Source organism: Vombatus ursinus, unplaced genomic scaffold, assembly GCF_900497805.2.
Source record: "Vombatus ursinus unplaced genomic scaffold, bare-nosed wombat genome assembly UNPS02010788.1, whole genome shotgun sequence".
In the NCBI taxonomy this organism is placed as follows: Eukaryota; Metazoa; Chordata; class Mammalia; order Diprotodontia; family Vombatidae; genus Vombatus; species Vombatus ursinus.
In genome coordinates, this window is record NW_020950566.1 from 1,411,685 (window position 1) to 1,429,662 (window position 17,978).

Sequence of the window (17,978 nt, forward strand, 5' to 3'; positions counted from 1 at the left end):
TCACATACACACATTTATCCTGCTTCTCCTATCAATACCTTGTCATGGTGGAGGGGCTTGCATAGCTCCATAAAACCATGAGCTATGTTGTGCAGATAGGTGACAGTGGAGATTTCTGACTAAAGTTGATCCACTGGAAAAGGAAATAGCAATCCACTCCAGTATCTTTGCCAAGAAAACCCCATGGACAATTCAAGAAAACATTGTAGATGGTAACTGCAGCTAGGAAATTAAAAGATGCTTTATCCTGAAGGAAAGCTATGGCAAATCTGGACAGCATGCTAAAAAGCAGAGATGTCACCTTGCCGACAAAGGTCCCTATTATCAGAACTATGAGTTTCCAATAGCAATAGATGGTTGTGAGAGTTGGACCAAGCTAAGGAGAAGCTGAGCACTGCAGAATGAATACTTGTGAATTGTGGTGCTGAAGAAGACTTTTGAGAGACTCTTGGACATCAAAGAGATCAAATCAGTCAATACTTCAAAAAAAAATTAATTCAGGCTATTCACTGGAAGGTCAAATACTAAAGCTGAAGCTTAAATACTTTGGCCACATAATGAGAAGAGAGGATGCATTGGAAAAGACCATGAGGTTGGGAAAGATTGAAGACAAAAGGAAAATGGAATGGCAGAGGAGGAGATAGATAATTAGTGTCACGGAAACAATGAACATAAACTTGGACAGACTTTGAGAAAAGTGGAGGATAGATAGACTTGGCATGCTACAATCCATGGGGTCAAGAAGTATTGGACATGACTGAACAACACCAACAGCAGAGATATTTAACATTTCAATATACTCTTTTTCTACCTCTTTTCCTCTTTGCACCCCGCCTCCCATCTTTCCAGGGATCCTGCAGATGATACTACACTAGTTTCAATTCAATTAATTAGATTTATGTGCTGGTAACAACTAGCTCTTCTGAAAAAATGTAGGCAAGGTACACTTTTAAGAATAACCTGAATTGTTAACAATTTTTACATCACTTTCTTAAGTCTAAACAGTCAACAAAATATGTTATACTCTGATTAATAATGTTAGTCAATTTTCAAAATGTAAATACTCACTGAAAATTTAACAATCATTTCTTCTGCATGAACCAATAAGAGCTTGCTCCAGTCCACTCCTTCCCCCTCCCTCAATCTCCTTTTTCTCCTTCCCTCTCTCCCTCCTTTTTTGCCTCTCCTTTCCTCTGTCTCTCTACCTCTCCTTGTATTTCTATTTCTGTCTCTGTTCCTGTCTCTTTGTCTCTGATTCTGTCTATTTCTATCCCTCTCTTTTGTCTATCTCCTCCACTCCTAATAATTCAGTTTTGCCTAGAATTGTCTGCCTTGGTGCTCTCTTTGTTCTTAACTATAGTATACAAAATTATTTCTTATTCATACTGTGGGAGTTTTCATTATAAGAGCTATGAGGGGATAATGATTGCATTTGTTTGAAATGTGATTAAAAAGAATCAATAGCTGGGGAGATGAAATTTGGAAGAGGACAGTAAATGGTTTGATTACTAGGTCATTGTCTAGGTACAGAAATTATCTTAATGTGTTTATCTTATGTAGTCAAGAACTTAAAAAGCAGCCTCATTAGAGTTCAGAACTATCTGTGGTTTTGCTAAGAGCACAGAAATGAAGATAAGACAGGCATTTAAAAAACCTAGTTTCCTTAAAAGCTCAGCTAAAATGGGCCTTCCCTGATCCTCTAGCTGGCAATGCCTTTCCCACATAAATAAGAAAAGAGAGGGAGGGAGGAATGGAGAGAGAGAGATAAAGAGAGAGAGAGGGAGAGAGAGAGAGAGAGAAAGAGAGCATAAGCTAGATGGCACAGTGGATAGAACACCAGGCCTAGAGTTTGTTTTTCTGGGCAAGTCATTTAATCCAGCTTGTTCAGTTTCCTCATTTATCAAATGATCTAGAGAAGGAAATGGCAAACCACTCCAGTATCTTTGCCAAGAAAACACCAAATGGGGTCATGAAGAGTTGGATGTGACTGAAATGACTGAACAACACGAGTATGTTTATGCACATACTTATATGTTTAATAATTTATATACTTACATGTTTTCATGTTTTCTCATCCAATGAGTATTTTATTTTTGTCTAACATTTAGTAGGTATTTGATAAAAGTTTATTGATTAACAGCTACATAATACCAGTAGAAGAATGTCATTATTTAAAAAAAAGATTCTTTTTTTGTTTCAGGGAGAAGTTTAGGTCATTAAAAGAATGTTGAAATTTTCCAAAGGCATCCATTCTACTCTGTTTAACTCTTAATTCTGGCTAATAAGAAGACTTAATCACATATTGCCTCCGAGTTGCAATACTGACTACGCTAAATAATTTTGGGAATATATAACAAATTATTTCTTTTGGAAAGGGTAGGTTGGGGTAGATTAGGGGTGGGAACAGACTGGCTGAATTCAACATTACTTTTTAAATCAACTGTTAGTCATTTTCTTTCAAATTCAGTGTTTTTATTCATTTAGTCAGGTTTGCATGTATAGAGAAAGACTAACTCTAATATGTTATATAAAGATTTTACATTAGAAGAAAAGTCTGAGATGAAGGTCATTTCATTACAAAGACCTGTCAATGAATACTCTATTATATAGTTGTATCCTTTTCTGTATTGTACTGCATGAATGTTATTGATCTGTCTAAATTTATTGTTTAGATATTTCTGGTAATAAATAAACTAGTTTCTGAGTGGAGAAATACTATGTATTTGCTTACAGGGTTTTATACCTGGTGTGATCTCATAGACTCTCATGCTGGTTCTTTTTATATATATATATATATATACATGTATGTATGTATGTATGTATATATATATATACATATATATATGTATACACACACACACACACACACACACACACACACACACACACACCCCAATGCACACATATACTACCAGGATTAAACTTCTTCCATACTATTTTTTCCTTACTGTTTGGCTTCTGGCAAATCCCAGCTTGGACTCCAGCTCTTAGACTTCTAAGAATACTCTCTTCTGACCTTTCAGAGTTCACAAGGTGTAATCATTACCAGAAGCAGGTAAAAATAGACACATAAGAGATAGAAACAATAGCAGGTACGTATGTTTTCAGTTTCATGACCCTGGCAGAGAAAAAAAATAGACTTTTAGATAAAGAGTTGATTTGGCACTAATCGGAGATTTCCTTGTCACTATGAGGCAAGGCAGTGGGCTATCCTAGCCATAGGTGTCAAACACAACCAGCCTAAGGCCAGCAAAACACCCTACTGGGGCCAGAACCAGATTAAAGTGAAATTGGGAGATTTTAACATAATAAATAAAAAATTCAATGCAACATAGATGATTTATGGTTTTCTAAGTGAATATGTACCTTACATGGATCTGTTTCTATTTGAGTTGGACATGACTGGTTTAAGTTTGACACTACATAAATCAAGGTACTCTCTGACACCTAATAAGGAATGTGGATTGAAGGACAGGAAAGCAGGAAACAGCTCAAACTGTTCCATAGGAAACCAATGGTTAGGGTGAGGGACAATACTCAATATCTTGACCGTTTACTCCTTATCATACATGCATCTGCAGGTGTGGGGCTTTAATAGTTAAAGAAATTTTCCTGGATTCTCAACTTGGTATATATGATGTGAGATGTTGGTCTGAAACTATTTTTGAAAGATTGATTTTAAGTTTTCTTATATTTCTACCAAATATTTAGTCCTTACCCTAGTAATAGAGGTCTTTAGGTTCATCAAACTCTTTGTTATTATGTTCCTTTGTTTCTGTGCTAAGAACCTAATCTATATTATGCATCAACTTCTTTATTTGTTACCCAGTAATAAACCATTCTTGCTGATTATTGCTTTGTAGAACAGATTGAGATCTTATCTGACTAAGCCTCTTTCCTTCTCATTTTTTTTCATTATTTCACCTGAGATTGACCTTTTGTTCTTTTTCATAAATTTCATTATTCTTTTCTACCTCTATAAAGTAATTCTTTGGTAGTTAGACTGATATATCACTTAACAAGTAAATCAATTTTGGTAGTATTAATATTTTTATTATGTTGGTTGACCTAACAATAAGGAATTAACATTTCTCGAATTACTTAGGTTTATCTTTATTTTTGCAAAAAAAAAAAAAAGGTGCTTTATAGTTGTATTTATGAATTTACTATATGTGTCTTGGCCGGTAGAATACCAATGATTTTATATAGTCTATAATTAATTTACATGAAATTTCCCTTTTTTTCTCTTCCTGATGAGGTTTACTGATAACATGTAGAAATGCTCATGATTTCTGTGGATTTATTTTATTTCTTGAAACTTTGCTAAACTTATGAGTTATTTCAATTAGTTTCAATTAGTTGACTTTTTAGAATAAACATAGGCAAAGAAGAAACAAAAAATGATAAGTTTGTTTCATTTTTGCCTATGTTTATTCTTCTTCTATCATTTAGTTTTCTAATTGCCATAACTGGCATATCAAGTACTATGTTAAATGGTAGTGGTGATAATGGTCATCTTCCTTACTACTGATCTTACTGGACGTAACTTTTTTTTTCATTACGTATAATGTTTGCTCTCAGTTTTAAACACATACTAATTAAAATGTTAAGAAGAAGGAAAAAAAATAAAACAGAACTATGTGTCGTTATGCTTTGTATCACTTTAAAAAAATACAAAGGCATTGAATTGTCAAAAACCCTTTTCCAAATCTATTGACATAATAAATAGATTAAGGTTTTAAGGGTTTAAATCCAACCAGATAAGATACGTAATTTTTTAAAAAAATATTGTTTACTTTTCTTGCTTTTTTAAGTTATATGCTTAATTCTTTGATTTGTTTTTTTTCTATAATTTATGAAAATATGTACATATATATCTGTGTATGGAAAGAGAAAAGGAGAGAGAGAGAGAGATCACTGAGTAATGATTAGTAATGGATTCTCTGTTTGGTCATTTTGCCCTCTAGTTCTAAGAGATTTGGACAGTTTTCATTGACATTCAAGATATTTTTTAGGGGCAATGAAGCCATGATTTTTAGGCTAACGATTCTTAGATTATCTTTCCTTGCCTTTCTTTTCAGATATTTTTATTGATAATATGGTTAATTTTTTTTTAGTTTTTTCAATACTTTAATTTTGTTTTAATATTTCTTGGTATCTCATGGAGTTCCTTTCTATTTGGTCTATTCTAATTTTCAGGGAATTCAATTCATGAATAAGGTTTATTCCAATTTCTTCTAAGATACTGATTCTATTGGCTATTTCCCCCCCCCCCCCCCAGATATTCAATTGAATATCTCATCATATATTTTTGGCAAATATTCTAGTCTTTGCAAATATTCTAACTATAATATTTTTTTTCTTTGAGGTAATCAGACTTGTTTTGTACTTACTTTCTTATTCATGGATTACTCCTTGAACTTTCCTTGATTCAAATTATTCCATGATTGTGTTTGGGGTTTTCTCATTTTATTTTTTCCTACTCATATTAGTAACCTCATTTTCTGTATCAAGGGTTTACTCTTAGATCAACTTTGCTCTTATACTATTGGTGTGTATAGACTGGGTCTACTTGATCCTAAATTTAATGGCTAAGACTAAGCTTTGCCTTCAATAAGAGTTGTCCAGGTTGGGCTCAGGCTGCCTGGATTCTGTTCTGGTCCCATCTACTCCTTGATCTTCACTCATAGGACAGCATAGTACATTCACCCAAAAGAAAACGAGGTACCTAGATGGGGTACTGAACAAATATTTGTAAAGCTAAGTTCTTTCATTTAATTTGATCTTTGCAATAACCCAGGAATGCAAATGCTATTATTATTCCAATTTAGAAATTGAGGAAACTGGGGCAGCTAGGTGGCACAGTGACTACAGCACCAACCCTGAAATCAGGAGGACCTGAGTTCAAATCTGGCCTCAGAGCAAACACTTGACACTTACTAGCTGTGTGACCCTGGGCAAGTCACTTAACCCCAATTGCCTAAAAAAAAATTAAGAAAAAAGAAATTGAGGAAACTGAGACAGAAAGAGATTAAATGACTTGTCCAGGGTTACACAGCTAGTAAATGTCTGAGGCAGGATTTGAATTCAGGTCTTCCTGACCCCAAGTCCAAAGCTCTATCCTCTCTGCCACCTAGCTGTCTGATAGGGCTGTTTCACTTTGCCTTCCTCCATGCTAACAACTCTACTCCCAACTTCCACAGAAGACTGGCAGTATTATTATTGTTGTTTTGAAGTTCTGGACTAGATGGGGGTGTCTGTCATTAATTCTCTTTAATTTTCTTTATCACTACTCCTCTGTTGTAGTTTTAGACCTTTACTGGAGTATGTGTGTGAGATTCTGTATCATATATATATATATATATGTATGTATGTATGTATGTATGTATATATAATTCCTATACTGCCTCTTTGGAATGAAACCCATGCCCTTCAAGTGGATTTGAATCTATCCTACTGAAAAACTGCCAGACATTCTGGATTTTTTCCTGTGATTTGAACTGAATTAAATTTTTAATGCTTTTAAGAAGCTTATTAATTAAAATGCAATGCTATTAGCAACTAGTTCAGTAATTATAAAAGCTATAAAACAGACAAGGTTTTATATGCCTGTTAAAATTTATGACATATTAGATTTAATTAATATTAGCAAATGTAAGAATGCATTGATAATATAAAATCCAAATCAGTACTGCTCAATGAACAAATACATTTTAATTAAATCTAGCATATTCCAATGACTTCTTACAAAAATAACATACTCATAAAGAATGACATATGGTCAAAGTACATCAGATTGGTAATCAATAAAAAGGGAAAATGTGATTTGTACTATTTGATTATTTTTAGTTATGCAACAGACCTGAGGATAATCTTATAGCATATGTATTGGTGATTCAGACCCAATCTTTGGGACATGAAAGATAATGGTCCCTGAGCTAATGTCCTAGACTTAGTTAAAACCAACAAAGATATTTTCACCAATTGTCTGTATAATTGAAATAACACAATTGTTTACTTTGATGATGAATTGTATTACTTCCTACCAAAAACTGATCATTTGAACAATTACCAGATGAATTGTTGTTATATAAAGCTCCAATCACAGAATATTAGAATCTCAGATTCATATAGGACCTCAAAAATCAACAAGTCAAATTATACATCAGCATAAATCCCTTCAACAATATTCCTAACAAATAAGTTATGCATCTTTTATTTGATGACCTCCAGTGAGAGAGGTGGATATGGGCAAGAAACCACATTTCTAGACAGCTCTGACTGTTTGGAAGATTTTTCTTATACCAAACAAAACCTTCTACTAACTTTGTCTCCTGGAACCTATCAGACCCAATCTGATCCCTAATTAATATGATAGCCATTCAAATACTTGATACAGGTAGAATGTCCTCTCTAATTTTTTCTCTTCTCTGGATCCTTATGTGAAATGGTTTTGTTATCCCAGCTTCCCTTTTATACCTTTTCCAACATGCCAATACACTTACTAAAAGGTGCTGATATAGACACTAAGTTTTCAAAGGAATAAACTCAAGCTATCAATAAGCATATTCAGTTTCATCAAAACCAATAAAAATTAGAGAAATTGCAAATTCAAACAACTCTAAGAATCTACATAACAGACAGCAACTGGACAACCATGACAAGAAAGACTATTCTAGGAAAGACTGCAAGAAAACAAACACTAATTCATTGTTGATGGAACTGTGAATTGATCTAGCCATTCTGGAAAACAATTTGTGACTATGCCCAAAAGTCACTATGCTGTAATGCTGGGTAAGTGCAGTAGATAAAACACTGGACCTAGAATAAGAAGACTTGAGTTCAAATTTGGCTTCAAATACTTACTAGTTGTGTGATCCTGGGAAAATAACTTAACCTCTTTTGTCTCATAAACTGTAAAATTGGGGAGAATGATAGAACCTTCCTCCCAAGGTTGTTCTGTGGATCACATGAAATGGTATTTGTAGGGGAGTCAAGATAGTGGGGTAAGGCAGGAACTCACCTGAACTGTTCTAAATTCACCTCCAAACAATTAAAAATAACACCTCAAAATGAATTTGGGAGCAGTAGAACCAACATAAGGGCAGGGTAAAAACAATTTTGCTGCCCAACATAACTTAGAAGGTTGGCAGATTTTGCAATGCCTGTCTCACTTGGGTAAAGGGGAACAGAGTACAGTGTAGGTAACACCTGGTAAGCCAGCAGCAGATTGTACCCCAGGAAGAGGGTGGCAAGACCCCAAAGCATGACACAGATCAACTTTGAGGTCCCACAGAACTAGCATAGATCATTGGAGAGACCCTACACCCCTGGTTCATCAGGCAAGTGGCAAGCCCCCATGACCCCAGTGTAAGAAGTTTGTGTAAATGTCACCTCTGCCCCAGGAGCAGAGACCAAGTTTAACATAAAATTAAAAGTCATGCAATAGGCTGAAAAAAAAGATCAAAAATAAAAAGAACATGTCCATAAAAAGGTACTATGGTAACAGGGAAGATCAAAACACAAACTTAACTGCTATATGGAAAGCCTCGAATAAAAATGTGAATTGGTCTACTGAAAACAAACAAACAAACAAACAACACCTTAAAAAGTAGAATTGGTCAAATGGAAAAGGAGGTACAAAAGATTGCTGAAGCAAATAATTATTTAAAAAGTAGAACTGGGCAAGTAGAAGCTAATGATTTCATGAGACATCAAGAAATAATAAATCCAAGAGAGATAATTTAAGAATTATTGGACTACCTGAAAAAAATGGTTAAAAAAAAGAAGCCTAGACATATTATTTCAAGAAATGGCCAAGGAAAACCACCCTGATATCCCAGATATCACACTGTATATACCGAGATAAGGTCAAAATGGGTACATGATTTAGACATTAAAGGTGATACCATAAACAAATTAGGAGAGGAAGGAACTGATCAGACCATTCTGGAAAGCAATTTGGAACTGTGCCCAAAGGGCTATAAAACTGTATACCCTTTGATTCAGCAATCTCAATGCTAGGTCTGTATCCCAAAGAGATTTTTGAAAATGGGAAAAGGACTTATTTGTATGAAAAATGTTAATAACAGTTCATTTTGTTGTTTCAAAGAATCAGAAATTGAAGGGATGTCATCAATTGGGGACTAAACAAATTGTTGTGTATTATTGTAAGGAAATTCTATGGTGCTATAAGAAATGATGACAGGATGGTTACAGAAAATCCTCAAAAGACTCACAAGAACTGATGCAGAGTTAAGTAAACAGAACCAGAACACTGCACAGTAACAGCGATATTGTATGATCATCAACTCTGAATGACTTAACTGTTCTCAGTAATTCAATTATTCTTAGCTGAAAAAGACCAAGGTCTCCCACTGCATCCTGGGCCATCTCCAGTTGTCCTGATCTATATCTGGCCACTGAACCTAGATGGCTCTGGAGGAGAAAGTGAGTTTGGTGACTTTGTACAGCCCTCCCTCACTCAAATCCAATTCAAATGCAAGTCATGTCGTCATCTTCCTGATGTAATGGCTCTCTTCAAGAACAAAGGACAAAGCATACAATTATTCAAGACAATTCAAAAGGACTCATGATGAGAAATAGTATACACCACCAGAGATAGAACTAATGGAGTCTGAATGCAAATAGAAACATACTATTTTCACTTTATTTTGAGGTGTTTTTTTTTTTGGTCTGTTTTCTTTCACAATTTGAATAATATTGAATATGTTTTGAATGACTGCAATGTATAATCTATATCCAGCTGTTTACTATCCCATGAGGAGGTGAGAGAAGGGAGGGAGGGAGAGAATTTGGAACTCAAAATTTACAAAAATGAACATAAAAATTATTTTTAGGTATAATTGGGGAAAAATGAAATATTATTAAAAAAGAAATAGTATTTGTAAAGTGCTTAGCACAGTACCTGGCAACTTAATAGGTGCTTAACAAATGCTTATCCTTTGAACCAAGTAAATCACCAATAAATAGGTTGATATCCCAAAGAGCTTAAAGAAAAAGTAAAATGACTTACATGTAGAAAAACAGAAGTTTTTTCTGTGGTGGAAAATAAATGGAAGCCAAAAGGGTATCCAAGAAATTATGCTACATGAATATAATTGAATATTACTCTATTATATATATATATATTTATATGATGAAAGGAAGTTTCATAGAAACTTTATAAGGCTCAAATGAACTGATGGAGAGTGAAGTGAGCAGAACCAGGATGAAAATTTATACAATAATAACAATATTGTAAAGAAAAACAACTTTTAAGGACTTCAGAACTTTGATCAACACAATGACTAAATAGGATTCCAGAGGATTAATAAAATATGATACCCACTTCCTAACAGAAACAGCAGGCTTAAGTTACAGAATAAGATTATTTATATATACATATACATATATATGTATGTGTGTATGTATATATGTACACACATATAGACAAAAAACAAAATAAAATATACATACATATAAAGATATATATGCATATATCTACACACATGTATATATGTATATATAATAAACACATATATTATATATGTATATATAATACACACACACTTTTTTCATACACAGTCACAATGGGAATTTGTCTTAATTTTATATTCATATTTTAAAATGATTTTGTTTTTTCTTTTTTTTTCTCAATTAGGAGCATAGTAGACTGGGAAGGGAGAAGGTAGATATACATAGAGGTTCCCTACCTCCATGCCCCAGGGGAAATGGGGTGAAACCTAGAGGAGAGAAGAGAAGGAAGACTTGAAAGAATTACAGACAAGTAAGACAGCCTTGAAAGCAACATGTTGAATGTATTACGTACTTTAAAAGAAAAACAAGCTGGACATAATAGAGATTTGAAGTTTCAAGTATTACCCTCTATTTCTGCTCTACTGTGTACATATAAAAGTGCTCTAAAATATTCACATTTATTTCTGAAAATATGGAGAAAGTGAAATGTAAAAGTTATGTTCAGAATTGAATATAACACACAAAATATGTTCTAACCAAGTCAGAATATAGCCAAGTTATATTTTCTCTTTTGAACATTAAATTTCAGTTAATGTACCCCAAAATTCCATTAGCTTTTTAAAAATTTTAGTTACAATAATCATGAGTATTTATGTTGTCCACTAAATCTCCTCAGGTTATTTTTGCACTATGTCTAGTCTGCTCTATAATTTAGTTGTTTACTTTTTATTCCTGTGTAATTTTTACATTTTTAAACTTCAAATGCTAAATAAGTGTGTTATTAGTAACATTAATAAAGTTCTCTTTATTAAATTCACTCCATTGTTTAGACAACCAAGATCTTTTTGGTCCTGCTTTTGCCAACCATTGTTTTAGCTAGGCCTTCCATCTTTTTGGAAAGAGTTTATATCTACATTTATAGTATGGCAAGTTTGTCATATCCATCTTTATTTAAGTCATTCATAAAAAATGATAACAGAAAAGGGACCAGAAGAGACCTTTTGGGCACTCTGATAGAGGTCACCCTCCAAATTGACATTTATATCTTTTCCATCACTATTTGTGTCCAGTTAATCATCCAGTTTTAGTTCTACCTAGCTGTACTAGCATGTAGCTCATATCTTTCCATTGTGTCCATAAGGATATTATTAAGAGCTATTGCTAAATGCCTTGATGAAATTGACACATTACTATTACCTACATACATTTAGTTGTTTTATTTTTGTTTGCTTATTTGTACACTTGTTTTTATCTGAGCCTATGAAATCATTAGTGTTGGAATCTCCTAGTGTGGAAAATCCTTTCCACTTAAGCAAATAGGAAACTTGTTTATAATTTATTACTTTAGAAAGTTTAACTAATTTGCCTATGGTTACATATCTAGTATATGTCCAAGATAGGACTTAAATTCAGATCTTTCTAATGTAAAGGCCATCTTTTATATCAATTAATCCACACTGCTTTCCATCTGTCCAAAAAACATGAAGTTCTTTATATGACTTGATGAATTCAAACCCATTCTAAATCCTACTGATCAACATTTTCCTTCTACTTGTTCAAAGTTACCAGAGCAAATGCATAAATAAATAGTAGTTCGCAGTGGATAGAGAAACTATGAATTTATTTTTTAATTGACAGACAAATGTCAATGGCCTCCAGTTATGAAATTCTGTAATTCTCTGAGTGTATCTTAGGTTTGCACAGCAATTTTAGAAGTGTATCTTTAAAAATTGATTTTCTATGGCATTTAGTAACATCATAGAAATAGAGAATCAGGCTCTAACTCTTTTCAAAAAGGGAAAAAAAAAGCTTTTTTTACCACTTTTCTGTGGAGGAAGAAGTTTCTTTCCAGTCCAAAGAAGTTTCCAAATGGATGAGGATGTTTAGGTTTGGAGAACTATAACTTGCCATGGGGAATATAACACACCATGAGGAATATATCCTTTCATGTATTCTTTTTCCCTTAGGCTGTGTCCTTTAGCAAAAACTTGACTGAAAAATACAAATATAATTGCATTCAGAGAAGCCAGTACCTGCTTTGAAAGAATTGGTTGGAAATGTTAACAAGTTTCTACTTGACTGATTGTCTCAGACCACTTGATGGATTGACTAAATCCGACATCACCATTTTTTTTTTTTGCCTCCCAAACTCATTTCATTTTATTTTATTTTTCAATATGGTGACACTTCTTCTCTTCCCTTTTCCTATTTTATTCCATCTACCTAGCCTACCCTCTGGCTTTTCTCTTTCCCGTCTAACCTGTCAGAATTTTACCTATCCTTTATAACCCAACTCCAATATCCCCTAAGCTTTGAAAGAGCCACTGGCCATCCCATCTTATTCTACAATATATTTTGCCTGTTGTCTCTCTTTTATTGTTGTTCTTAATACATTTTGTCCTGTATTTTAGTGATTTCCAAACTTGTCCCAACTTTCTTACTAGATTATAATCTATATCACTCTCTCCTCTCTCCCCATCTACAGAACAAAGACATTGTATAATTATATATTCAACAGACCCCATCTTGTTCAATGTCTTTTACATAGAAAGCATTGAGTAAAATGGTATTGAATGAATAAACAAATAAATCAAATACCTGCATTACTAAGACCTTACTGTCTTATTAATTCTCTGCTAATTGCAAATTTTGATTTCTTTGCAATTGTAGGGTTTGTTTTACCTTTTTAAATGCTTATTTAAACCATAATGTGAAGAAACATTAACCATTATCCTTTTCTTGTTTTAGATTGTTTTGTTGCATATCATATATTCTATTTAATAGGATATATTTAGAGCCTCAAGAGCTATCCAACCTTTCTGAATCCTGAATGACAAGTCTCAAGAGTTAGAAATGGACAGTGATAGAAGTTTTAATTGAAAAATTAGAACATCTGCTGATAGGCTTTTGTACTTGATGAACAATGAAGTATTACCATTCTATTGTAGACACTATTGAAAATAATGAAGTAGGAAAATTGATAATATAGAATTTTTTTTGCCCTGGATATATGTAGCATGCCTGTAGAAATGCATTATAAAAAATAAATACCAGTGTGTATTGTAAGAAAATACATTTATGTTGCTTATTAAAATACTGTGTATTCATGAATCTTCCAGATTTTAGGGGAGGGACATTGAAAAGGTTCTCAGACTATTAACCATAATTTTTGTTTCTCATCCCCTCATCTGCCATGCAAATGCAAGCAAACTGATTGTCAAAGTATCCCTCCACAATTCACTTGAGAAGAGTAATAAATGAAAAGGCTCCTTTAGAAATCATGTCAGGCAGCTTGCAATCTTTGCATCTCTGGACAGAGCAGGCTTAGACAGAAGCGTGTCAATTGACTAAGCACAAATGTCTGTTAAATTAAACATGCTCCCAGATGCTGGTGCTGTGATTTCTCATCATACTTTTGCCTGTCCTCCTATACCAATGAGGGGTTTCTCAGTTGAGAGCCAGTATTCATTAGTGACATAGTATCAGGTGGTCTGAGGAAATTGCTGGGGGAAGAAAAGGCATACATCATATTTACATGCAGATGATCTTCAGGGCTGCAGGAATCTATATCACTTTAGGATGAATTTCTACTACACTAGAAATTACTAACCACACTGAGAGCTGGGTTTACTCACTATTTCCACGGTTTCTTTGGGGAACTTTAAGATAGCAAAATCTATACCTGCAAAAACAGGAAGAGGGGTTGGAGCCTGAGATTTTGTTGGTATAGGGAATTTCTGGATGAGGAAATGTCTCTACCAATGAAGAACAGCACATTTTCTGCAACTTATGGTCTTAGATAGTCACTTAGCACATCCAAGTGTTTTGCATAAACACACAGCCAGTATGTGCCTGAGGTAGAGTTTGAACCCATATCTTCCTGGCTTCAAGACCAGCAATATATCTACTATGCCACTTGTCAAAATAAAATGATAAGTAATATTTAAGATTAATTATTAAAATTTGTATCATTTTGCCCTCTAGGCATACACACATATACATGTGTGTATGTATATATGTGTATGTATATAAGTTTTTATATATGTATGTGATAGATGTGTGTATATGTACATGTATGTGTATACATGTGTGTGTATGTGTGTGTGTGTGCATGTATAAGCTATACTCTTGAAATAGTTATTGACCATAATGTTCCTTTTCTCTGAAAGTACCTCATCAGAATTTTATTGTTGTTAACATAAGAGATTTGTTGTTTAAAGTGCCCTTCGTGTTCCAGACACTGTGCTAAGCATTAGCAGTACAAAGAGAGGTAAAAGACAGTCCCTGTTCTTGAAGAGCTCACAATAGAAGGAGGGAGACAATATGCATATAATTATTCACTTATCCACTCCCTTCTTTTTACAGATGAGAAACCAGAGGCCCAGATGAGTTAATACCATGCCCAAAGTCACATAGGAAGTAAATGACTGAGGTAGGATTCAGTCACATATCTTCTCACTTCAAATCGAGTTGTCCCTCAGTTTAGAGCCACAGAATCTAAGAGATGGAAAGGAAATTAAAGGCCATATTATGTCCAACCTATATCTGAATAAGGAACTCTTCTTCATTGTACCTGAAAAGTGATTATCCAACCTTTGTTTGGAGGTCTTGTGTGAGCAAGAATTCATTAACTCCTCAGACACCCATTCCTTCCTTCAATTAACTCTATTTACCAGGAAGTGTTTCCTCATATTAAGTCTAAATTTAGCTTTTTGTAGCTTCTGCCCATTGCTATTTTTTTCTTTTCCTTTTTTTCCTGTAGTCAATAATAGGAAATCTATGCCAATTTTCACTTGCTGAGCTCAGGTAAAATTGGCAGAGATGCTATTAAAACTTGAACTCATTTGTGACTTAAAGCAGCTTAGATATTGAATTTTCAATAAGATACTTCTTGCTTTTGTAATATTGTCATTCAGTCTCCATATGTAAGTCTCCTTCCACTTAGGCAGTCCCATGCAAATTGCTCCAGTGTATTATCCCATGAAGACACTGAGTACACCAGAGCATTTTGAGGAATTGCCCAATTTGGGGATGCCTGGATCTAACCTGAAAGCTTTGTTATTGTGATTCCTCACACCAAACTGAGGAGTTATTTCTATTTTTCCTGGTCCCCTCAGCAATTTATCCTTCTGTCCCAAGGATTTCCAGCCTTATTTTCTGTGTTTCTTCCTACAGTATGTTTTGTGAATGATTTATGAGAGAGGTTGCTCTAGTATTGAAACTACCACTAACTACCCACAATCTGGTACATTCCCTGCCCTAGCTCCTATATTTGTCTTCAAAGACTAGAAGGGAAACATTTAAATATGAAAAACAAACAGGTACGTGAGCGAATCATAGGGTACAGGGAGAAAAAGAAATAGGAGCAATGGAAGTTGAATAATAACAATGTCTTGCATATTTAGAGTTCTTCTAATGTTTTACAGAGCCACCTTTTTGTTATCTGATTTTGTACTCATAGTAACAATTCTATGAGAAAAAAATAGGGCTGATGCTATCCTACTTGCTAGCAAAAAGTGCAGTGTTTTGAAGTTACTACTGGGAGATTGGAGATCTTTGGTAGACATTGAAATGATGCCAGGGAATTCTTATGATAATTAGCTGACATTTGTATAGCATTTTTAGATTAGTAAAGTGCTTAACAAAGATAATCACATTTGATCTTCATAGCACCTCTTCAGAGGTAGGAACAACAAAAATTATCATTAGCACTTTACAGATATGTAACTTGAGTCTCAGAAAGATTAAATGACTTGTCCAGAGTTGAACAGTTCCATTTGGTGTATGGAAAAGAATGTTAACTTGAAGTCTGGAGGGATCCAAATCGTCCCCAGTAGCTATGAAACATTGGAAACAATGGACTCTTTCTACATAGAAAGAGTAATGGATATGAAACCAGGAGAGTCCCAGGTATGAATCCTGTCCTCAAAGATAGTAAGTATTGGGAATGATTAATATCCATGTCTCTTGTGATTCCAAATTCCATTGATCTTCCACCTACATCTTATGTTATCTTTCTTCTCGATAATGAAAGAATTAGAGGGAAGTTCTATACTACTTTCTAGCCAAAAGTTGAATCCTTAGAGAAAAGGATGTTTTTCTTTGTCAGAGTCTTCATAAGCATTTTTGACATGTACTCTATGTACTAGGGACAAATTGTGGCCTCTTTTGACTTCATGGAATTGATTTTGTTTTAATGGCTATCATCTATTCCCACAACGGCAAGTTCAGCTATACTGCATGAGGCAGGATAAGGAGGTATGACCTCCTTCATTCCATTCATTGTGGTAAATTACAATTTTTGGTGAGTCAAAAACATTTATTAAGTACCTACTATATGCACCAGACACTGTGCTAAGTGCTGAGAATACAAAGAGAAGTAAAAAAGTTCCTGCTGTCAGGATGTTCACAGTCTCATAAGAGAGACAACATACAAACAATTATGCACAAAAAAAGATTTATACAGGACAAATTGGAGATAAACAACAAAGGGTGGACATTAGCATTAATTCAGGATGAGGAAAGAGCTCTTGTTGAAGGTAGATTTTGAAAAATCAATATTTATTTATTTATTTTTATCTTCTTTTCTTTTTAAACTTTTAGTTCCAGATTTTCTTCCTTCCACCCCTCCCCCATTCACTGAGACAGCAAATTATGTGATATCAATTGTACATAGAAAATCATACAAAACATTTTTCCATATAAGCCATATTTTAAAAAAAGGTAAAAAAGTGAGAAAATTATATTTCAATTTGCACTCAGAATTCATCAGATAGTATTTTTTCATCATAAGTCTTTTGGAATTGTCTTGGATCACTGTATTGATCAAAGAAGCCAAGTCCTTCACAGATGATCATCGTTATAACATTGCCATTACTGTGCCCAATGATGGCTTGGTTCTTCTCACTTCACTTTGCATCAGCTCATATAGGTCTTACCATTTATTTCTGAAACCATCCCTTTGCCATTTCTTATAGCATAATAGTACACCATCATAATCATATGCCACTAATTATTCATCCATTTCCTAATTGATGGTCATCCCCTCTCTTTTAAATTCTTTCCTCAAACAAAAAGAGTTTGTGTATATGTGTGTGTATGCGTGTGTGTGCATGTGTGTATGTGTGTATGTACATATGTCCATTTCCTTTTTCTTTTATCTCTTTGGGGTACAGATATAGTAGTGGTATTTCTGGAGTAAAGGGGATGCATAGTTTTACAGTTCTTTGGGCATAATTCCATATTGTTGTCCAGAATGCTTGGACCAATTCACTACTCCATCAACACTTCATTATTGTACCTATTTATCTTCATCCCTTCTAGCATTGTTAATTGTGATATGTGTGAGATAGTACATTAAAGTTTTTTTAAATTTGCATTTCTCTAAACAATAATGAATGGAGCATTTTTTTTTCCCACGTAACTATAGATAGCTTTGATTTGTTCTTCTGAAAATTGCCTGTTCATATCCTTTGACCATTTATCAATTAGGGAATTGT